Below are 25,017 nucleotides of genomic sequence, written 5' to 3' on the forward strand. Positions count from 1 at the left end.
TAGAGAGAATTCTACACTGGTACGGGATTTACGGAATAGACCCTCACCTTAGCCAAGGTCGGAGATAATGGGAAAACGCCTCGCCCAACAAATCTCGCTTAGGTTTTAGAATAATAACATCCAAAGTTGCAGATTTCCTACGCATGAAACATTTAGCTTAAGCTAAATATGTTGCTTGTAACATAAGTAACAAGAAGATAACACGTAGCTGCTATACGGCTTGGACTACGGTTGATGATGGTGGCTGGCTCAAACTCGGTGATCATGAACGACTCTCCGGTGACATGGCTTGCCCCTCCTATGACTCATGGTTAACGATGGTATTGGTTGGTGTTAAACGCCGCAACTCCAATTTAGATCGTGCCTCCTCCGCATCTCTCGGTTATGATCACGGCCATGTCGAGAGTTGATAAAGGCTTCGGCACGGCAATGATCTCAGACCCTCCTCCGATGAGATGATGACGTGATGATCGGCACCGGAAGTGCTCTACGTGATGGCTCCGTGTACGTGCGTCTCTTCTCCACATCAAAGCCTCTCGGATCCGCTGCACGACCATAAGAGACAGGCGATGGATATCTGACGGCAAGGCTTGTCTCCAGCACCGTGTTACATCTCCGGTGACACAAGGTGCCCCAACGGTGAACGCTACATGTGGTGATGAGGCGTGACTCTCCTTCTCTTGGGATTGGTGGAGGGCCTCCGGTCCGATAAGAATATTCTTTTTGGATCAAGTTAAGCTCAACATTTTGCCATTTAAAATCTCAAAAACAACATGCATTTTATTTTGAAACGACAAGCAGTTTGTCTACAAAATAAAAACGTCATGATGTTTATCCTCTCGAGATATTTAAACGAAATAAGAAAGAGAGAGATAGCGAGTCTTGGGGAATAAGTTCGTAATTTGAACCTCCCGAGATCTTTGCCAAATCCCCACTAACGAGCGCACGTTATGCAACAGTTACGGGAAGTCGCTCCTCGTCCATCTCTTTAAATACAACTCGTCTCTCTTCTCATTTCTCGAACGTTTTTTACACATCAAACCAACAGCAAAAATCCCTTAGCGTAAGTCTTAAATACGAGAGTGTTTCGTAGAGTTTATAGTTCGATAGGGCGATTCATGAGTGAAGCGTGATCGTCTGCCATGGTTGTATCCTGGGACTCGATATTCGTACAGTACCGTCTCACTAACGGAGCGAATATTTAGAGTTAAGGAAAGAGATTATATCTCGACTCCATGTATATTTGCGAATACGATTTCTTATCGTTCTTGTATTCGCTTTACAAATCGTCAATTTCCTTAACATGTTATTTTGTTATATCGTTTATCTCAGTCTGGTTATCCGACTAATACAATCTTAACTCTAATTTCGCTTTCTATTTAAAGCGTTTAATCGGATTGAAAAACGGTTCAACAAAGATTTGTTAACAGTTTTTAGAACGCTGTTCGCGATTTGCTCTGTACCATTTCCGCGAAACGTTTCTTACCTATTTCATAAACGATGTTTGCGATTTGCTATATGCTTATCCGCGAAACGTTTCTATGTTCTTTTTTGAAAACGAGTTTGCGATTTGCTTTATAGCCCTTCCGCGAAACGTTTCTTATTTTGTTTCATAACGCTTTGCGGATTGCTTTCTAGCATTATCGCGAAACGTTTTTGATACATTATCAAAATGTTATTTACATGAATCGTTTCAATAACCGCTTTCTTAAGCGAGTTTTTGAAACATTCTAAGTCTATACAAAACGATTTCTGCGAACGCTTTTAAGCGAGTCTGCAAAACGTTTTTTCTCAAGACTTATATCGATATGATTTGGTTCAAACACCAAAAATGAAAATCGATTTTAGACTATTATTTTTTGCTTAAAAATAAAATGTTATTTGTTGATTGGAGTACTAATCCGTCTTCATGTTTTCTCTACAGAAAAATGACAAACGATAAGAACACCCCCACTGACACCACGGATGTCATTCAGACTCCACTCAACGCTGCAGCAACTGATGCAACTGGCGTGACAACCGCTGCAGCAACAACGAGCACTATCCTCCCTGTGGGAAATGCTGCTGATGAAACCACACGCCGTAGCCTATTCGGTGCTGGTCTTTATCAGACGGGTTCAGTATCAGCAACTGCAAGTGGTCCGGTGGCAGTTCAAACTCCTCCGGCTGTACCTAGCTTGTTCACTGAAGGACTGATGCCAGACAAGTTTGATGGCAAAGGCTTCAAAACGTGGCAGAAGAAGATGATGTTCTTCCTGACAACGATGAAACTGGACAAGTTCATCCAGGAGGACAAGCCCCTGATTCCGTACGGGATTGATGATGTTCACAGTCTTGCAACTGTTGACATATGGGTGCATTCCGACTTTATCTGCAAAGGTTACATTTTGGGTCGTCTCATTGACCCATTGTACCGTGTCTACTGTGAGATCCCCACGGCGAAAGAGCTATGGAGATCATTGCACAAGAAGTACAGAGGTGAGGACGCTGGCTGCCAGAAGTATGTGGTCTCAAAGTTCCACGACTTCAAAATGGTGGATTCAAAACCCATCATGGATCAGGTGGAAGCGCTTCAGCTCATTTGCCATGAAATCGCTGCTGAAGGAATGTCCATCTGCGAGACATTCACAACTCTCAGCTTCATTGAAAAGCTTCCTCCAAGCTATGCGGATTTCAAGAACTACTTGAAGCACAAGAAGAAGAAGATGGGGCTCGAGGAGCTCATCATGAGGCTTCAGATGGAATCCAGAAACCGAAACGCTGACAAGGTCACTGCTAAGGAGCACAGTGTCAACATGGCTGAGCACAAAGGCAAAGGAAAGGCCCACGCCCATTCTCCTGCCAAGCCTTCCAAAACTGATGCAGCCCTGAAGGCTTCTGGAAAAAACTTCAAGAACAAAGGCATTGAAATCAATGCGAATGCGAATGTGGAGAAGTTCAGGGGGAAATGTCACTACTGCCACAAAGTGGGGCACAAGACTGTTGAGTGTCGCAAAAAGATCAAGGATGAGAAGGCTCAGGCAAATCTCACAGAGGAGGATCTCGTTGCTGTGGTGACTGAAGCCAACATGGTTGAAAGAAACAACCCCAAGGAATGGTGGTATGACACTGGTGCAACCACCCACATTTGCACCGATAGGGCGATGTTCAGCACCTATCAGAAAAGCATGACTGAGGAGAAGCTCAAGATGGGAAACACTGCAGTCTCCAAGATTGAAGGACGCGGCAATGTGATTTTGAAGATGACATCTGGACATGAGGTCACTCTGACGAATGTGAAGCATGTGCCTGACATGAGGAAGAACCTGGTCTCGGGAACCTTGCTCAGCAAGAATGGATTCGCCACAAATTTTGAGGCGGACAAACTCGTGATTAGGAAAAATGGGATGTATTTGGGAAGAGGGTATGTTAAGGGTGGACTTGTCAAGTTGAATGTAATGACAGTCCCTCCGAAAGTTGTAGCTTCAAAAGTTTCAATGAATAAGAAAGAGCCAGTTGCTTATTTGGTTGAGTCTTTTAATATATGGCATGAAAGATTAGGCCATGTAAACTACAAATCTATACAAAGATTAATGAATTTAAATCTAATTCCTAAATGCAAAACAAGTAAACAAAAATGTGAATTATGCGTACAGGCTAAGCTCACGAAAACGCCATCACCTCGTGTTGAGAGAACTAATAAACCTCTAGATTTAATTCACACAGATTTATGTAATTTAAAATAGTTACAAACTAGAGGTGGTAAAAAGTACTTTGTGACCTTCATAGATGACTGCACAAAATATTGTTATGTATATTTATTACATAGCAAAGATGAAACTTTAGAAAAATTTAAAGAATCTAAACTCGAGGTCGAAAATCAGCTTAAAACAACTATTAAAGTAGTTAGAAGCGACAGAGGAGGCGAGTATGATGGTCCATTGAATGCATTCTGTAAAGAACATGGAATAATCCATCAAACTACAGCTCTTTACTCACCATAATCTAACGGAGTTGCTGAATGCAAAAATCGAACTCTAAAAGAGATGATGAATGCAATGTTGCAGGAAACTAGGTTACCCCAGAACATGTGGTGGGAAGCATTGCTTACCACTAATTATATCCTCAACAAAATTCCACACAAAGTAACTGGCAAAACTCCATATGAATTTTGGAAAGGTAATTTACCTTCGTATAAATACCTCAAAGTGTGGGGGTGCCTAGCAAAAGTTGCAGTACCGCCACCAAAGAAGGTCACTATTGGATCTAAAACAGTGGATTGCATCTTCATCGGATATGCACATAACAGTAATGCTTATCGATTTCTGGTACATAAATCTGAAATATCAGACATTCATGAAAATATAGTCATGGAATCAAGAAATGCATCTTTCTTCGAAAATATTTTTCCATATAAGGAAAAACAAGGTTCAAAACGAACTCGAGAAGAAAAAGACAATGACAAAAACTCAGAAACTGAGACAAACGTCGAGATTTCTATAAATGATATTTCAGAAAATGAAGAAAAAGATGAACCTCGAAGGAGCAAAAGAGCTCGAAAAGAAAAATCTTTTTGAGAAGATTTCCTAATGGCATTTTTAGTAGAAAATGTTCCAAAAACTTTGGCAGAAGCCATGGCTTCACCAGAAGCTCCATTCTGGAACGAAGCGGTCAGGAGTGAATTTGATTCGATTATGGAAAATTATACTTATTACATAACGGATTTACCACCTGGCTGCAAAGCATTAGGGAATAAATGGATAATGACACGAAAACCTGGTGGAAAATACAAGTCTAGGCTTGTAGTTCAAGGATTCCGACAAAAGGAAGGCCTTGACTATTTTGATACATATTCTCCAGTGACGAGAATAACATCAATAAGACTGATGATAGCAATCGCAGCCTTAAGAGACCTAGAAATCCATCAAATGGATGTAAAAACTGCTTTTCTAAATGGTGATTTAGAAGAGGAAATTTACATGAAACAACCTGAAGGTTTTGTCATTCCCGGACAGGAAGACAAAGTATGTCGACTTGTAAAGTCACTTTATGGGCTTAAACAAGCTCCTAAACAATGGCACGAAAAATTTGACAATACAATGATGTCAAATGGTTTCAAAATAAATGAATGTGACAAATGCATGTACTACAAAACTACCAAAAATGCGTATGTTTTGCTATGTCTATATGTAGATGATATGCTCATTATTGGAAGCAATAAAGACATTATCAATCAAACAAAGAACATGCTCAAAGGGACATTTGAGATGAAAGACTTGGGATTAGTAGATGTAATTCTCGGGGTTAAAGTCACAAGAAATTCAAACGGAATTATCTTAACCCAATCTCATTATACTCAAACAATATTAGAGAGATTTAAAAATTACTCTAATAGTACGGCGAAAACTCCGTTAGATCCCCAAATGCACTTGACAGAGAATTCAGGTGAAGCGGTTTCACAAAACGAGTATGCACGTGTGATCGGAAGTCTCATGTACTTGACCAATTGTACTAGACCGGATCTGGAGCATGCAGTAAACGTACTTAGTCGATATACAAGTAATCCAGGTCATACACACTGGAAAGCTATAACAACGGTATTCCATTCAATGCATTCTGTAAAGAACATGGAATAATCCATCAAACTACAGCTCCTTACTCACCAGAATCTAACGGAGTTGCTGAACACAAAAATCGAACTCTAAAAGAGATGATGAATGCAATGTTGCAGGAATCTGGGTTACCCCAGAACATGTGGAGGGAAGCATTGCTTACCACTAATTATATCCTCAACAAAATTCCACACAAAGTAACTGGCAAAACTCCATATGAATTTTGGAAAGGTAATTTACCTTCGTATAAATACCTCAAAGTGTGGGGGTGCCTAGCAAAATTTGCAGTACCGCCACCAAAGAAGGTCACTATTGGACCTAAAACAGTGGATTGCATCTTCATCAGATATGCACATAACAGTAATGCTTATCGATTTCTGGTACATAAATCTGAAGTTTCAGACATTCATGAAAATACAGTCATGGAATCAAGAAATGCATCTTTCTTCGAAAATATTTTTCCATATAAGGAAAAACAAGGTTCAAAACGAACTCGAGAAGAAAGAGACAATGACAAAAACTCAGAAACTGAGACAAACGTCGAGATTTCTATAAATGATATTTCAGAAAATGAAGAAAAAGATGAACCTCGAAGGAGCAAAAGAGCTCGAAAAGAAAAATCTTTTGGAGAAAATTTCCTAATGGCATTTTTAGTAGAAAATGTTCCAAAAACTTTGGCAGAAGCCATGGCTTCACCAGAAGCTCTATTCTGGAACGAAGCGGTCAGAAGTGAATTTGATTCGATTATGCAAAATTATACTTATTACATAACGGATTTACCACCTGGCTGCAAAGCATTAGGGAATAAATGGATAATGACACGAAAACCTGGTGGAAAATACAAGTCTAGGCTTGTAGTTCAAGGATTCCGACAAAAGGAAGGCCTTGACTATTTTGATACATATTCTCCAGTGACGAGAATAACATCAATAAGACTGATGATAGCAATCGCAGCCTTAAGAGACCTAGAAATCCATCAAATGGATGTAAAAACTGCTTTTCTAAATGGTGATTTAGAAGAGGAAATTTACATGAAACAACCTGAAGGTTTTGTCATTCCCGGACAGGAAGACAAAGTATGTCGACTTGTAAAGTCACTTTATGGGCTTAAACAAGCTCCTAAACAATGGCACGAAAAATTTGACAATACAATGATGTCAAATGGTTTCAAAATAAATGAATGTGACAAATGCATATACTACAAAACTACCAAAAATGCGTATGTTTTGCTATGTCTATATGTAGATGATATGCTCATTATTGGAAGCAATAAAGACATTATCAATCAAACAAAGAACATGCTCAAAGGACATTTGAGATGAAAGACTTGGGATTAGTAGATGTAATTCTCGGGGTTAAAGTCACAAGAAATTCAAACGGAATTATCTTAACCCAATCTCATTATGCTCAAACAATATTAGAGAGATTTAAAAATTACTCTAATAGTACGGCGAAAACTCCGTTAGATCCCCAAATGCACTTGACAAAGAATTCAGGTGAAGCGGTTTCACAAAACGAGTATGCACGTGTGATCGGAAGTCTCATGTACTTGACCAATTGTACTAGACCGGATCTGGCGCATGCAGTAAACGTACTTAGTCGATATACAAGTAATCCAGGTCATACACACTGGAAAGCTATAACGAGGGTACTCAATTACTTGCGTTACACCAAAGATTTTGGGCTTCACTATGGTAAAGAACCAGCAGTTTTAGAAGGATATAGTGATGCTAACTGGATATCAGATTCTAAAAACTCAAAATCCACGAGTGGATATGTCTTTACACTAGGAGGAGCAGCAATATCATGGAAATCTACCAAACAAACAGTGTTAGCCAGATCTACCATGGAATCTGAGTTCATAGCCTTAGACAAAGCAGCAGAAGAAGCCGAATGGCTTAGAAATTTTTTGGAAGATATTCCGATGTGGGAAAAACCTGTGCCAGCTATACGCATACATTGTAATAGTCAATCAGCAATAGCTCGGGCTCAGAATAATCTCTACAATGGTAAATCTCGTCACATCAGAAGACGGCATAAAACCATTAGACAACTCATCTCAACTGGTGTAATCACAATAGACTACATCAAATCGGCTGACAACCTAGCGGATCCGTTTACTAAAGGTTTGCCACGAGATGTTGTTGCTAAATCATCAAAAGGAATGGGTTTAAAGCCTATAACGAATGAGGATGCTTGATTGCAACCCTACCTATCATGACTGGAGATCCCAAGACGTAGGTTCAAATGGAAAACAAAATCAAGCAGAATCTAACCAAAGCACTTGAGACAAAGTAGTCTCTTCCCAACTCCTAAGATGAGAAAAGTGCTAACAAATGTGTAAAGGATAAGCATAAGCTTTTAATGATTCCATAGCTTCTAAGCGGAGTATTACTCAATACTTTTCATGGTCAATCACCTAATGAGTGTGAAATGGGGCCGTTTCTAGGAGAATGAATGCAAGGCTATATTCTCTAAGTTCACTCATGAAAACCAGGAATAGTTCAGGGCCACAATGAATACAATAGAGAACTAAGTTCTACGAGAAAATGAAACTGCGTTATGCCTGTTGTCTCGGTCTACATAAAACACCGGTTGGTTCATGACATCATGTTCACCTTCTGGTAACTGGTAAAGTAAACCCGACAGATATTAACTATGAGTGGTTCAAGGCTTAAAAACGCCACCAACTCAAACACAGTGAATTTTTCGCAAACACTCTCGATAAGTCTGTCTAGTCTAGTCATGATTAGAATATGTATAGTTTTTTTTTTTTTTTTTAGAGTCTGCATATGTTTAGAGTCATTTCTATTCATGTGGGGGATTGTTGGACCTAAATTACTAAAGCCCAATTGGCTAAAATAATAAAAGGTAAGTATGAAGAGAAAATGAAACATCCCACATCGGTGGGAACAAGAAAAAATGAGCTGTTTATATATGGTCACTTGATATCATGTGTTAAACAGCTTGGAGAGAGAGGAAGGCTCCCCACGCGCGCGCCGCCGCCGCCGTCCGGCCGGCTCGGCTCGGCTAGGCTCGGCTCGGCTCGGCTTGGGCTTGGGCTTGGGTCTTGGGTCTTGGGTCTTGGGTCTTGGGTCTTGGGTCTTGGGTCTTGGGTCTTGGGTCTTGGGTCTTGGTGGAGGGCCTCCGGCCCGATAAGAATATTCTTTTTGGACCAAGTTAAGCTCAACATTTTGCCATTTAAAATCTCAAAAACAACATGCATTTTATTTTGAAACGACAAGCAGTTTGTCTACAAAATAAAAACGTCATGATGTTTATCCTCTCGAGATATTTAAACGAGATAAGAAAGAGAGAGATAGCGAGTCTTGGGGAATAAGTTCGTAATTTGAACCTCCCGAGATCTTTGCCAAATCCCCACTAACGAGCGCACGTTATGCAACAGTTACGGGAAGTCGCTCCTCGTCCATCTCTTTAAATACAACTCGTCTCTCTTCTCATTTCTCGAACGTTTTTTACACATCAAACCAACAGCGAAAATCCCTTAGCGTAAGTCTTAAATACGAGAGTGTTTCGTAGAGTTTATAGTTCGATAGGGTGATTCATGAGTGAATCGTGATCGTCTGCCATGGTTGTATCCTGGGACTCGATATTCGTATAGTACCGTCTCACTAACGGAGCGAATATTTAGAGTTAAGGAAAGAGATTATATCTCGACTCCATGTATATTTGCGAATACGATTTCTTATCGTTCTTGTATTCGCTTTACAAATCGTCAATTTCCTTAAATGTTATTTTGTTATATCGTTTATCTCAGTCTGGTTATCCGACTTCTACAAAGGCTTTATAGGGAAGTGCTTCTGCAGCTCACGGATAACATCAAGAGCCTGCACAAGTTCAATAATAATAATAATAATAATAAAAAATGAAGCTCTACAAATCGCTAAATAAATACCACTCACCTGTTTCTTGGAATTGCTATGAGGATCAACAGCAAAATGGATTTCATGCATAAGACGCTCTACCATGCTAATGGTATAACGGCGTTGGGTTTCAGGGTTTAGGGTTTTCTGCATTACAATGGTAGCAATATCCCGAAACTGGCTTGAGAACTGTGATTCCCTCTCTTTTCCAGCAACTTGAAGCTCACCTTTGTCCAAGCATATCTTGGTGTGATCATCAGATCCAAAGGACTTGATCAAGTCTTTTGATTTGGCAAGAATTCCTTTGGACAAGTTTGAATAAACAGTATGTGTGACTGCAACACTTCATCTATGTCCTCTCTCTCTCTCGTAAGTTTCTGGAAACCGACCCGTTTTTTTCCCTCTTGCTCGCCGGCAAAAGGCGCTTTCGTGTTCGGCTAATTGTTCAATAAACGTTTTCTCGTGGCTAAAGGTGAGAGAAACAAAAAAATATACGCGAAATTTACACTAAAACCTACTTTTCTATTGTTTACTTTCCAAACATAACATACTTCTAAATGGTTAATTTACTAAACACCCTTCTAATTTTAAGCACTAATTGAGTTAACCATCTTTACTATGAGTTGTTTACAATTTTAGCTACTTTGAAATTGTCCTTTCACACACTGTGTTATTTACACTTGAGATGTATTTTGGGCTGAGACTTGATATTTCGTGGACAAAAAGACCCCTCGAACTAACTACTTGTTGGATCACTTGTAGTTAACCGCGTAATGTTCTAATTATATTTGTTAGGTTTATAGATTTGTGGACTTTAATGTGAGCCGTCATATTAGAATAGCTATATTTTGATCTAATGGTTAAGATTAAAATTAGTAATTTTTTAAAAAAATTGACGTTGATTTGTGGTAAATGAAAAAGCAGTTTTTCGTGACTGTGGTCATGGTTATGTATGTTGTGGATACACAACATAAATGTGGACATGGACATGTTAAGTTGTAGAACACAAATTGTTGGGGTTCGTAGAGTTGGATTGCTTTTGGTTTTGGATGGTGGAAGATGTTTTAGACCAAAATAATGGTTGCTACATTGTATTTTGTTTGACGAATTTGTTCATTTTCTTGAGTGAATGATTTTTGGTTGTAACTTGTTCGGGTTTATGCAGACAAACTTGTGGATTGTAGGTGTCGTTGTTGATTGGCTATTGCCGCAGACTTGGTAGTTGTATGGTAATGCATAATTGTATCATGTTCTGGTGTAATTAAGCGGTCGTTGTAACTAGATATTTGGTTGATTTAGTATGGTTGTGGATATGTGAGCTGTGGTTGCATTTTCATGACTATAGTCATGGTTATGTATGTTGTGGATACACTATAGGTACTATTATATATTTAATATATCATGAACATGAGTCTTTCGATCTTATATTATTACAAGTGGTCCCTGCCATGATCACTAAATCCGATCTTCCCCTATATAACCTGCAAAATAAACTAGTTTTTCATTATTCCTCAGTCTCAGTCTTATCGAAAGCGAAAGAAGAAGCGAACGTGTGGTTTGAGCTCAGTGCGCCTGGATTTGAAGGAATCCAAATGTAACACCCGTATTTTCCGAAATAACTTAATTAAATAAAAAGTCTGAAATCTCCATTTATTACTTCTCAAAAGTCAACTTCAAAAGCGTAAATCCAATAAATAGCCATAAATCAAAATAACATAATAAATCCCGAAAATATCGATAACAACATAAAATCCGCAAGTCTGAAAAAGACAGAAATAAAACTCCCAAAGCACCAGCCCGATAGCAATCACTCCTGCTCGTCAGTCTCATCTGAAAGGGGAAGGAAAGGAGGGGTGAGTAACAGGGGAGTTACTCCGTGAGGTATGGGATGCTAAACACGCAAACCACTGACTTGAGTAATAGAACTCCCACTATGGAAGTTTAGCTCTAACATGAACAAACAAGACGCCTAAAGCATCACACAAACACAACACAAACAATGCGATGATAGCATATAGCTAGTCCATACACCCCGCATCTCCTCATACAAATATATATATACATACGCTACGTCGCTAGTACAGTCTGTCTCTGTATCCCCGCCCTCCAAAGCTGCGTCGAATGCAAACGTCTCTGCACCCATGCCCCACACAATATGCGTCGCTAGCCCAGACGTCTCTGAGCCCCCGCCCACCAAAGCTGCGTCGCTAGTCCAGACATCTCTGAACCCCCGCCCACTCACATAGTCCCTACTCATAACTATGTATACTTACATATATATATCGCATATCTTAACATCACACAATCAAATCAACGGTTGAATCCTCTAGACCCCTAGTTCCAGTTTACAATGAATGAACTAACTAACAATCAAGACTCAGACAGACTCAATTCAAACAGACGGATCATGATTCGAAATCTAAACTAACATAGAGAGAATTCTACACTGGTACGGGATTTACGGAATAGACCCTCACCTTAGCCAAGGTCGGAGATAATGGGAAAACGCCTCGCCCAACAAATCTCGCTTAGGTTTTAGAATAATAACATCCAAAGTTGCATGTTTCCTACGCATGAAACATTTAGCTTAAGCTAAATATGTTGCTTGTAACATAAGTAACAAGAAGATAACACGTAGCTGCTATACGGCTTGGACTACGGTTGATGATGGTGGCTGGCTCAAACTCGGTGATCATGAACAACTCTCCGGTGACATGGCTTGCCCCTCCTATGACTCATGGTTAACGATGGTATTGGTTGGTGTTAAACGCCGCAACTCCAATTTAGATCGTGCCTCCTCCGCATCTCTCGGTTATGATCACGGCCATGTCGAGAGTTGATAAAGGCTCCGGCACGGCAATGATCTCAGACCCTCCTCCGATGAGATGATGACGTGATGATCGGCACCGGAAGTGCTCTACGTGATGGCTCCGTGTACGTGCGTCTCTTCTCCACATCAAAGCCTCTCGGATCCGCTGCACGACCATAAGAGACAGGCGATGGATATCTGACGGCAAGGCTTGTCTCCAGCACCGTGTTACATCTCCGGTGACACAAGGTGCCCCAAACGGTGAACGCTACATAGTGGTGATGAGGCGTGACATCTCCTTCTCTTTCGATGGGATACCTTCCCTCGGGTTCACAAAATAATGACGGTATGAAGGTGATGGTGTTGTCTTGGTTGCCGCTAGGTTTCATGAAGAACAAGAAGATGGTATCATAAGGTTGACGGCGCTGGTCTTTTTCAACGAAAGTGGAGATGTATACAATATTTATATTGCACGCTTTGACCAAAATGGAAGTGAGGGTTTTAGTTATAATAATTATAATTAAACCAAACCAAACCGGTTTTGGTTAAACAAATAATTAAAACAACCAGAACTATTTTGATTTATGAATCTGGGTCGTTACAATTCTCCTCTACTTAACCGGAATTCGTCTTCGAATTCAAATCCTGAGTTGGCTTTCCAATACCATCCTTAAAAAAAACTCTAGATAATCAATTCTCATCTGAGTCTCAGTTTCTCAGGTGTCCTCTTGGATCTTGTCTCTCTCAACAATTTTGACGAACATGGTAATCATTCTCTGAACCTCTTACATATGCCGATAAATAATATCTACTGGCTGGCAAGGTGCATACAAATTTTTTTTTGTCATGAACACTTGGCGGCTGCTACAAAATGAACTTTGTCTCTCTCCTGAATTTCATCAAAATTGACACATGGATTACGTCTTGAAAGTCTGTCAACTCTGCTGAGAACTGCAATCTATAAGCCACTGCCCAATCTGCTCCACAATGAGGTATGGTCCCATATACTCGACTTAGGCTTCTTTAGGTTCTGAGTTTTAGATCCTCCCTGAAATTTCTTCATTTTCAGATATAATAAGTTTTCCTCCTGAATCTTCAAATCTCTATGGCGCTTATCTGCATAACTCTTCTGAAGGTCATGGACTTCCTTAAATCGAATCTTGAGTACCTCCGCCTGCTCTAACCTCTCTTGAACCATTGATGGTTCTAAGTCTCGCCTCTCCCCCACTTATGTCCAACAAAGTGGTGTACGACAAAACCTACCATAAAGCGCCTCATACGGTGCAATCTCAATACTCGAAAGATAGATGTTGTAGACAAAGAGGTAAATACTTTCCGATCTTCCATCCCACTATAAGACGCAATCCCTGAGCATGTCCTCTAAGTCTGAATAGTCTTTTTTGACTAACCATCTGTATGCTGATAATAAGTTGTATTCCTGTGGAACTTTGTCACAAGTTCCTTCGGAATGACTCCAAAAATGTAGACGTGAACTTCGAATCCCAATCTGATACAATGTTGACATCCATAAAATCTCCCAAACTCAATAATGTAGGTCTGCTCCAACTGATTAGCTCCGACTGTCTTCTTAGTTACTTAGGAAATGGGCTGACTTGGTAAGTCTATTCATGACTACCCATGTGGCATGCTTTCCACATAGGGTGATTTAAAATCCAATAACAATGTCCATAATCACCATGCCTCATTTCCACTCCGGCAAAAGCAAACTCAAAAATAACATGATAGATAAATGATCATCTGTCATAGCCATCTGACATGTCTGACACTGTGACGCAATGAAGCTACAGCTCTCTTCATACTAGACCAATTATAGTTAACACTTCATATATTTGTACCCCTTGGTGTTCCCGATGGGTAGAGAAACACAAGTGATGTATTTGCTGTAAGATCCCTTTTCTTAACAACTTATCGTCCAACACACAACTCGGTTTCGGTACAGGTACATCCCGTTCAAAACTATCCCGCTCAACACTTATGATATCCAATACTCTCGATCTCAATCTTCTTAACCAAAGACATAACGCTAACATGCGCTTGGTGTATCCTCCATAGCAAAACTGCCTGCTCCAAAGTCCCAAGGCCATCTGTCTCTCCATCGACAGTAATGGCACACAATCTAAGACTAGCATATATCCCAGTAAACTCATGAACCTCTTTGGTTCCTGATTCATCACTCATGTGCCTACCCAAGGCATTTGTCACCTGGTTGTCTTTACCAGATGGTATGCAATATCCAAACTGTAGCCTGCTACCAACTCAATCCAACTGCACTGTCCAAGTATAAGTTTTAATGAATGAAGATAGATTTCAGCCTCCAATGATCCCAGAGAATCTGAACTTCCTTCCTGTACAATTACTATCTCCAAAACTATAACGCAAATACCACTGCAGCCACTACGAATCATGAATAGGGTAGTGGGTCTCGTGAGGTCTCGTGAGGTCTCAACTGATGCAATGTATATGGAATGACCTGATCCCCATGTATCAATACACAATCCGCAAACGCTTATCATGCTCCCTCTACTCCAAGAATAACTCAATGGGGTCATCGATGAGTACTATCGCGCACTTGTCCAAGTGTTCGCGAAAGATCATTCATAAGCTTCTCAAATGCTATTGGTGCATTCGTCGATCCAAAATGATATCACCAAAACTCATAATATCCATAACGTATACGGAAACCCACATTCCGTACATACTCCTCAACTATAGCAATCTGATGATGTCCTGATGCCCAGACAACCTTCGAGAACCATGAAGCTCCATGCAGCTAATTCAACAGCTCATCAATATGATGGTGACCATGTTCAAGTCTATGTAGTCGATACAAAGCCTGAAACTCCCATCATTTTATCTTTACAAGCAACACTGGTGCTCCCCACGGCGAATTACTTGGCCTGATAAATCTCTTGTCTGATGAATCTTCCATATGTTCTTTCAGCCATCTCTCCTGGCGCTAATCGGTATAGAGCTCGTGAAACCGGTGCTGTCCCTGACTCCAACTCGATCTTAAGAACATCTCCTCAGGCTGGTGACAGCCCTTCCAAGGCCTCAAATACATCTCCATACTCTGAGATAACTAGAAGATCTTGCAACTCATGTTGACCATCGAAATGATCACCAAAATTCATTTACTCCCCATATCCAATTACTCCTCTGCATGTAGAATGCATGCAAATAAAATATGCTCTTCTCCAGAAATGTGAACTCTTGCTCTCAGGCAATCCAACAGTACCCGATGTCGTGATAACAAGTTCATCCCAAGAATGATATCGCAAACCACAACTCCATCTCTAACGAGTCTCTGAACCAATCGGCCCTCCAAGCATAACTGGTACACCGCAATCAATATAAATAGCTCCCAACGTTCTATGTCAGCTGTCCGAACTGACACATCTCTGAAATGATCAACACTGCCAAAAACTGGAAAACATACCAAGCGTAACTCCAATGTCACACAACGCAAGCTGTCGCACCCCAATCCAAAAGTGATCCCCACGAGTTTACAAAATAACCATGCCTCCAAGGCAGTAAATATACTCATACACACGAATAACATATGCCAACTCATGGTTCACATCTCATACCACATCATCTCCAATAACAAAAAAAAAAAAAAAAAAAAAAAAAAAAACTTGTGGAGTGATAGCTTGAAGTTTGGGTGGTGGCAACAACATCACATATCTACATGCGGACAATCTCCGAACGCGACAGACAAAACTGATACACACCTGAGCAATCTATCAAACTGTGACATCATCCATCTCTCGAACATCTGGCTGAAACCCTGTTAGCTAGAGAGCGGATGACGATGAGTTTTACTCATCGTCAATAAAAAGACAATTGGATTAAAAGTCACTGAACGGAAATGTGCTGTATTTTTCTTCTTTTAAAACTCTCAAATCCCCTGATTCAAAAATCTTTTAAAATCGGTTAAACCGAATAAAAACTGAGTCAAAACCGAGTCGAAACCACGTCCCAACAAATCGCCATCCCGGGTCAGAGCCGAGACGGAACCCCGCTCTGATACCAAATTGTAACACCCGTATTTTCCGAAATAACTTAAATAAATAAAAAGTCTGAAATCTCCATTTATTACTTCTCAAAAGTCAACTTCAAAGTCGTAAATCCAATAAATAGCCATAAATCAAAATAACATAATAAATCCCGAAAATATCGATAACAACATAAAATTCGCAAGTCTGAAAAAGACAGAAATAAAACTCCCAAAGCACCAGCCCGATAGCAATCACTCCTGCTCGTCAGTCTCATCTGAAAGGGGAAGGAAAGGAGGGGTGAGTAACATGGGAGTTACTCCGTGAGGTATGGGATGCTAAACACGCAAACCACTGACTTGAGTAATAGAACTCCCACTATGGAAGTTTAGCTCTAACATGAACAAACAAGACGCCTAAAGCATCACACAAACACAACACAAACAATGCGATGATAGCATATAGCTAGTCCATACACCCCGCATCTCCTCATACGGATATATATATACATACGCTGCGTCGCTAGTACAGTCTGTCTCTGTACCCCCGCCCTCCAAAGCTGCGTCGAATGCAAACGTCTCTGCACCCACGCCCCACACAATCTGCGTCGCTAGCCCAGACGTCTCTGAGCCCCCGCTCACCAAAGCTGCGTCGCTAGTCCAGACATCTCTGAACCCCCGCCCACTCACATAGTCCCTACTCATAACTATGTATACTTACATATATATATCGCATATCTTAACATCACACAATCAAATCAACGGTTGAATCCTCTAGACCCCTAGTTCCAGTTTACAATGAATGAACTAACTAACAATCAAGACTCAGACAGACTCAATTCAAACAGACGGATCATGATTCGAAATCTAAACTAACATAGAGAGAATTCTACACTGGTACGGGATTTACGGAATAGACCCTCACCTTAGCCAAGGTCGGAGATAATGGGAAAACGCCTCGCCCTTCAAATCTCGCTTAGGTTTTAGAATAATAACATCCAAAGTTGCATGTTTCCTACGCATGAAACATTTAGCTTAAGCTAAATATGTTGCTTGTAACATAAGTAACAAGAAGATAACACGTAGCTGCTATACGGCTTGGACTACGGTTGATGATGGTGGCTGGCTCAAACGTGATCATGAACGACTCTCCGGTGACATGGCTTGCCCCTCCTATGACTCATGGTTAACGATGGTATTGGTTGGTGTTAAACGCCGCAACTCCAATTTAGATCGTGCCTCCTCCGCATCTCTCGGTTATGATCACGGCCATGTCGAGAGTTGATAAAGGCTCCGGCACGGCAATGATCTCAGACCCTCCTCCGATGAGATGATGACGTGATGATCGGCACCGGAAGTGCTCTACGTGATGGCTCCGTGTACGTGCGTCTCTTCTCCACATCAAAGCCTCTCAGATCCGCTGCACGACCATAAGAGACAGGCGATGGATATCTGACGGCAAGGCGTGTCTCCAGCACCGTGTTACATCTCCGGTGACACAAGGTGCCCCAAACGGTGAACGCTACATAGTGGTGATGAGGCGTGACATCTCCTTCTCTTTCGATGGGATACCTTCCCTCGGGTTCACAAAATAATGACGGTATGAAGGTGATGGTGTTGTCTTGGTTGCCGCTAGGTTTCATGAAGAACAAGAAGATGGTATCAGGAGGTTGACGGCGCTGGTCTTTTTCAACGAAAGTGGAGATGTATACAATATTTATATTGCACGCTTTGACCAAAATGGAAGTGAGGGTTTTAGTTATAATAATTATAATTAAACCAAACCAAACCGGTTTTGGTTAAACAAATAATTAAAACAACCAGAACTATTTTGATTTATGAATCTGGGTCGTTACACCAAACCTCTTCGACGACGCTACAGTGCTCTCTCTCTTTGGACGAGACCTCCGCCGGGTTACCTGAAATGCAATATAGGAGTGTCCTGGGTTAATAATCATGATATGTGTGGAGTGGGTTGGATTTTGCGTGATGATAAAGGTACTACTATTCTTCATAGCAGGCTAGCCTTCTCGAATGTGGGGTCACAAAAAGAAGCTGAGCTTATGGCTATACAGTGGGCTGTCTGTGATATGGTGTACACTCGTCAATAGAAGATTATTTTTGAATCTTCATGTGTGCTGGCAAGAGATGTTCTCACAGCTTCTGTTGAGTCTGCTGAGTCTGCTGAGTGGAGACACCTCAGAACGGACATTCATCTTCATCTTAGGGCTTTACAAGACTGGAGCTTTCACCACTGTGGTGGACCAACATGGCTGTTGCAGAGGATTGAAAGTGAAGCTGCCACCTGAGGGATGGATGTCATCTCTCTCTATTTATCCTTTCTCTTTAGTGGTGTCTTCTGACATCGGATCATGCGCTCTCTTTGCTGTGGCGTTTATATTTGCCTTTGTTGCATTTCATATTTGGTTTTTACCTCGACCATCGGTCAATACTCTGATGTTCCTTGATTATTATTTGAAATAAATTCAACAGTGTTAAAAAAAAAAAAATATATATATATATATATATATATATTTTTTCATATATATATATATATATTTTTTTCATCAGGATTTGGTAATTATATATATTAGTGATCTTTTTTTTTGGGGTCAAATATTAGTGATCATTATAAACCGCAGTTTTATGAAATAGATCGTGGGTGTAATAAAATGTATGTTTATCTTGAAAGTGATCAATATAAATCGTATTTTTACCTTGAAAGTGTTCATAATGTTGCAGTAAATTACTAAATTTCAAGACATGATCTTCTAAACGTTATTATAATATTCTTTGTTGGATGTTTTCATTGTTCCTTATATCAGTGGCGGATCGAGGACTAAATTTTACCTGGGTCAAACCATGTAAAAAAAAAACAAAAGTGTCAATTGTAGGATTCGAAACTGGGTTTAGACCTTTAGGAGTGTCACAAAGGGAATTTGACCAACAGAGTTATTGGTATTTTAATCTTAATCCATACAAAACATAAATTTATCCAAATTTAACGTGTGTCATGTGCAACCCTATCCTCTCAAGTGGGTCCGCCACTGCCTTATATCATATAACATACCAAAGTAAACTGATGGAAATATGTAATTTCTATTTGGAACGCACAACCTAAAGGTGTTATCTATTTAATAATGCATGATCATGATAAACTACTTAAGATTTTGTTAATAACTGTGGACAAATGCAAGACCACTGGTAAAAATATATATGAGTTGGTAAATTATATATGAGTTTTAAAATACTCATGTGATCTTGACTTATGGTTTGTAGAGAATATGAAAAACTAGGGTCGGGAAGTTATAATAAAAACTATTTTATAACGTTGAATAGTGTTTATCTTTTTATTTAAAAACTAATTTTAAGTTAACACTTAGTGTTTTGACCCAAAAATAGTACTTAGAGTTATGATTTAAGATAATTATATTTGTAATAGTTTTTCAATGGTGTGGTTATTTTGTATTTAGTCGTTTGATGATGTTGTGATTTGTTTAAAATGAGGAAGTTATTATTAGAACAGTTGCAACACTTTTGAGTGTCACATATTTAGTTACCATTAGAAATTCTATAATGCATGTGAGAAAATATTATTTATTGAGAAATGCAATGTATATTTTTGTGTAGATGAATAATTTAAGTACTATTTAAAAACGTAAACGGACTGGCTAATAGAGAGACGATTAAATATAAGAACTTGTTGAGTGGGGTTCATATGAACTTTTTTAGTCTATCTTCTTAAATTAAAATTGTAGAAAGTGTGTATATTCACAAGTTCTTTTTGCTTATAACTTTATTATGCCTTGAACATATGCACTATTTTAAGTGATTTTGATGGGAGATCTCCAAAGTTATAGAGGAAAAAATTGGGTGTTGAGAATTTTGCTTACTGAGGTGACATATTTGACCAAATAGATTTAGCTACTGATCCCAAAGTTTTTATATGAGAAGATTGATTATGTTCTTTATGTTTAATTTTTTAAAATATTAAGAATAGAAGATTAAAAATTTTACTATGTTCTTTATGTCTGGAAATTAGATTATATATCTTAAATAAAAGCATTAATAACATTATATGAACTATATAAACAAAAAAAATGAGTTAAGAAAACAAAACAACATCTAAGCAAAAGTGAGTTGACTATACAAATTGGAACATCGGAAAAAATACTAAAAAAATGTTTCGCTTCTAATAATTGAAATCTCAAATATATAGTACGCTCAAGAATCTGAAAGTAACTTTGGAAAATTAAAATCTTCACATACATATTAATGCATGTATTACATTTGCATAATAAAAAGTAAAAATCTCTGAACATTTCTATTAAGTATCCTAATTTATATCTATTATACACAATTCTTAACGCAAATTTAAAACTTTATACCCTTAATTTTAAACAAACTCTTAATCTTTAAACTATAATCTTAACCATAAACTTTATTCTCCATGAAAATACTTTTATAATTAAATGTATAAATTATAAAATTTTAACCTTAGACTTTATATTGAAATGGTTGATAACAAATGGCAAGGACTGTGTCAGATTTAATAATAGTCATTGATTAAATTTTAATCTAACGGTGGAGAATCAATTTCAACCTCTCTCTTTTGTCCTTTTCTGTGCACTAAGAAACGATCCATAAACTTGTTTTCTTCACACTTTTCTCAGATTCAGATCTCTATCTTTTCATTACACGTTTTTCTTTCTTCTTTCTCTTCTCTACATTTTTTCTCTATCTACTGATTTGTTTATTTTTTCTATGTTTTATTTAATGAATCTTATATTCTTTCTATCTCATCTTCTTCTTTGTCTCTGTTAAAGCTTGTCGTGTGCCGTACTCGTTCTCACCACTCTAGTTCATCACCTCTCTGTAATCTTCTTATTTGTATTTTCAAATCATTTTTTTTTCAGTTTCAGAGAATTTTGTTTGTTTGTTTATACTCAGATTTGTTTGTTTTTTCCTGTTTCAGAATTCAAGATTAAAGGTGTGGAGGAAGAAGAAAAGCTTGACGGTGGTGGGATTTGAGAAAAACGGAGCTGGATGGTGGATGTGACGATGGTCACGTGGGAAGAACCCTAAAATGGATCGAAGTGCATTAGAGATGCTGGAGACTGGGCTATCCAAGAACAAAGCCCATATGAACTGAAGCCCACCTAGACTTAATGAACGTGACGTTATAAAATGGTGGGACACGTGTCGGCTTCTCAAGACTCTAATTAGTGATGTGTCCGCCTATGTGGACAGCCTAGGAGAGAATCAAACCCAACTTTATATATAAAAATATGAATTTAATTATAAAATATTTATAATGTTATTTTTGAAAATGTTTCTATAGGAATCTATACTCAATATTAGAAAAATAAAGAATATATCCTCAATATATAAGACATAATGCATATAATTAATACCGTCTTTATTCCAGATATATTTTAAGAAAGCAAATATGGTATATAAATAATGACATACTTAGACTTAGCAATCATAATTATAGTTTTGGTAAGTTTGCTCAAATGAATCAGAAAATTAAAGTTTTATAGTCAAAAAGGCTAATAATAATGCGTAATTTTTTATGTCAATATTTTTATTTAATGTAATTGACAATCTATTGTTGGAACTATTTTTACAAGCCATTTGGGCTGAGTAAAAATTAAGTATATGTGAATAGAATCTTACAAGCCTATTGGGCTGAGTAAAAAATCTAATCTAATGTGAAGTAAATGTTGTACTTTATATGGAGAAAGTCAATCAATGTTGCAAGCCCATAGGCTGAGTAAAATGATGAAAAAGTTTTTTACTAAGTTGATGACTAAGCTAAGTCTATTTGGTGATAAATGGCTTAAGCTAAGTAAGCTTGGTGACTAATCTAACTTAGTGACCAAGCTATGCAACTTAGTGACAAATGGCAACTACTAAAGCTCACTTGGTGTCTAACCTTGATGATTTAGTAACATATGTCAAAAGCTTAAGCAAACTCAACGACACATGTCAAGTTGCTTTATGACTAAGCTTTATGAACCTCTCCTATAAATAGACATCTTACCTCTCCATTAAAGATATACTCTCGTACTCTTGAGAACTCACAAATTCATACATAAACTTCCACATACAAAAGTTCCAGCAATACCTCTAGTCTTTCAAAGTAAGTCTCGAGAATATAGCGTGGTAGTTGGTTTGCAGATTCTGTTTTGGGTGAAGTAAAACAGTCTCACGTGGTTTTATCATGGGACTCAAAATCGTACAGAAATTGTCTCACCTATGGGCGATTTATTGAGTTAAGTAAAGTGATCAAATGAGTATTCGTCTTTTCCATATCGATTTCAAATGATTTTACCGCTTTATATTATCGTTATCATCACTCTTTGTTTCGTAATTTTCAATCTGAACTCTCGCGTCCTAACATACTTAACTCAATAAAATCTGCTTCATACTTATCGCTTGAATCGGATTGAATATTGCGAACAATATTTCTAAACGATTTTATAAACGGTTTTTATAAAACGTTTAAATTGTCTGAAACAGTTCTGAGAATGCTCTTTAGCTTTTCTTTAGAACGTTTTGGTAAAAAGACGAATCACCTTTAGAAAATGATTCACGTGACATTCATTGAAAGGTTCACTATCTCATTTTTCTAAAGGAAAAATAGCGTTTAGGATAGCTTTTTGGCGAAATCCGAAAAATGACTATTAAAGTTCAAAAACGCTCTAAGCGATTCTGAGAACGAATATTTGCAATTTAAAATTGCATGTTCGAATTGTGAACAAATTCAACAAAGGCTTATGTCCATGGGGAGAATGGTAGTTCAAAAAGTGAGGAAACAACCCATACCGGGAATGGTCTACCACTTAGATCGCAAACTAAACAAGTTTCGATTGTACTAAGCAAAATAAGCGAACTTGAGCCCAACAAGTTCAATAGAACTGAACTATGAAATTATGGATAAATCTTAAAGATTGTGTCCAAATAAAATATTTCTTTTTGAATAGATCACAATCTAAAGATTGAAGATTGCATTCAAATGATCATGAAATGTTTTATACAAATATGACCAGTGAGACGATAACCTATTTGGGAATGGTCATCCACTTGGATCATTTTGTCTATGCCTAGTAAGACCACTATATAAATCGATAGTGAGTTGAATACTTCCATGAAACTTTGAGTTTCGATATGGAGAAATAAGGGCTAAGAACACAAGCTCAAAGAAGTTTGCAATGACAAACTATCTAGTCAAAGAGTTGTGATTCTTCATGTATGAGATAAAGACTGCATGTATGACAATTTATTTGCATACTAGGTCTATAGTTAAACTGAAAAAAAAATCCAGAAAAACTATTTCTCATAAGCAAAGGCTAAGAGAGATATGACTTGTTTGTCGGGCAAGACAAAATTATGCAAATCAGAAAGCATATAGTCTTCACAATTGTGAACATAATGCGAAAAGTGATTGAGCAAAATAACTAGGTAAACCTAGAATCCCATAAAGTTGAACAACAGAAGTTCACAAAGCATATAGTCTTCACAGGCTAAAGACCGATTCTGACTAAACCAAGCTGTCAAAAAAGTATCCTTTACATTAGGCAAATTTAACAAAGATTTATCAAACCTGAAATTACCTTTGAATTTTCCTGAAGAGTTAAACAAGTTGATTAAAATGGTATGTGTCTGAAACTCTTTTATCCAAGAAAATCTGATTAGCAGTAGGAAATAACATAAGCCATTGAGTGTTTGCAAAGCATCGATCCAACTTATACTGAATCCAATGCTTGCCTCTAGTTCCTCCCCACGTAAAAGGATCACCACTTCCAGATAACTCCTCCATTTTACATAATTTCAACATGTCATTAAAATCCGCAAAAACAACATCACCTCTTCTGGGACTTCCTTTTTTCTCAATTATTCAGGATAGTGTTAAAATCCCCAAATAAACACGACGCATTTCTTCTATTTACACCGATCCTATGGATTCTTTCCCACACTAGCTCCTTTTTACTTTTCATTGGATCTCTATAAACGCACGATGCAAAAAAAAATCACTCCAATTTGAATCTCCAAGTCAACCAGATTTTAATTGGCAAAATCTCTACTGCCATTGAGCTTTTCCAAAAAACCGCCAAACCTCCAAACTTACCCTTAGGCTCAACCGTATACACTCTCTCATACCCCAAATATACTTGAATATCAAATAAAACATTTATATTGTACATTGTTTCCATAAGAAAAAGTATTTATGGGTTAAGTATCTCCTTGATGCACGGATAGTCAAGTCCCTCGGGACTGTCTCTATAATCGTTTTCCTGGCGGCTTTGGAAGTTTCCTCTAGTTCATCTTACATCTTTCTTTTTCCCATTGATCCTACTTCAGCTCCTACTTTCCTGATAACTGAATCTTTGTCAATACTTGAGTCAACTTTCTTCAGTTTTTCATTTACTCTTACCAAATCTATTCTTTGAAGCTTTCTTCTTATGATTGATTCCGGAAGTACTGGCATCAAAAACACCAATCATATAACCCATCGGATCATATTGAGAAGATCCATAATTGAAGGTATAATTACTAGCCACATTACCTAGCCTCTCCCATACCGGTTTAATGGAACGGTCAATTAAAAATCCAGCAGCAATCGTAGACGCAGTAACTTTAGAACTTGAGGTCTCACTCCATCCGATTGAGAAGATGAATTATATTTGTCATACCCAAACACTGTCCTTTTAC

The 25,017-nt window shown here is 38.3% G+C and overlaps 2 long non-coding RNA genes across 2 annotated transcripts; one reads left to right on the top strand and one right to left on the bottom strand.

Annotated features, from left to right (window-relative positions):
* Positions 1-16,381: 16,381 nt before the first annotated feature.
* On the bottom strand, positions 16,382-18,628 carry LOC125589057. Its single transcript, XR_007325249.1, has 2 exons — positions 17,225-18,628; positions 16,382-16,577 (listed from the first exon to the last, which is right to left on the bottom strand). It is a non-coding gene; the product is annotated as an uncharacterized LOC125589057 (long non-coding RNA).
* Positions 18,629-18,972: 344 nt separating this feature from the next.
* Positions 18,973-21,719, top strand: LOC111207439. Its single transcript, XR_002659638.2, has 2 exons — positions 18,973-21,174; positions 21,275-21,719. It is a non-coding gene; the product is annotated as an uncharacterized LOC111207439 (long non-coding RNA).
* Positions 21,720-25,017: the final 3,298 nt, after the last annotated feature.

This window comes from Brassica napus, chromosome C6 (genome assembly GCF_020379485.1).
Source record: "Brassica napus cultivar Da-Ae chromosome C6, Da-Ae, whole genome shotgun sequence".
Classification (NCBI taxonomy): domain Eukaryota; kingdom Viridiplantae; phylum Streptophyta; class Magnoliopsida; order Brassicales; family Brassicaceae; genus Brassica; species Brassica napus.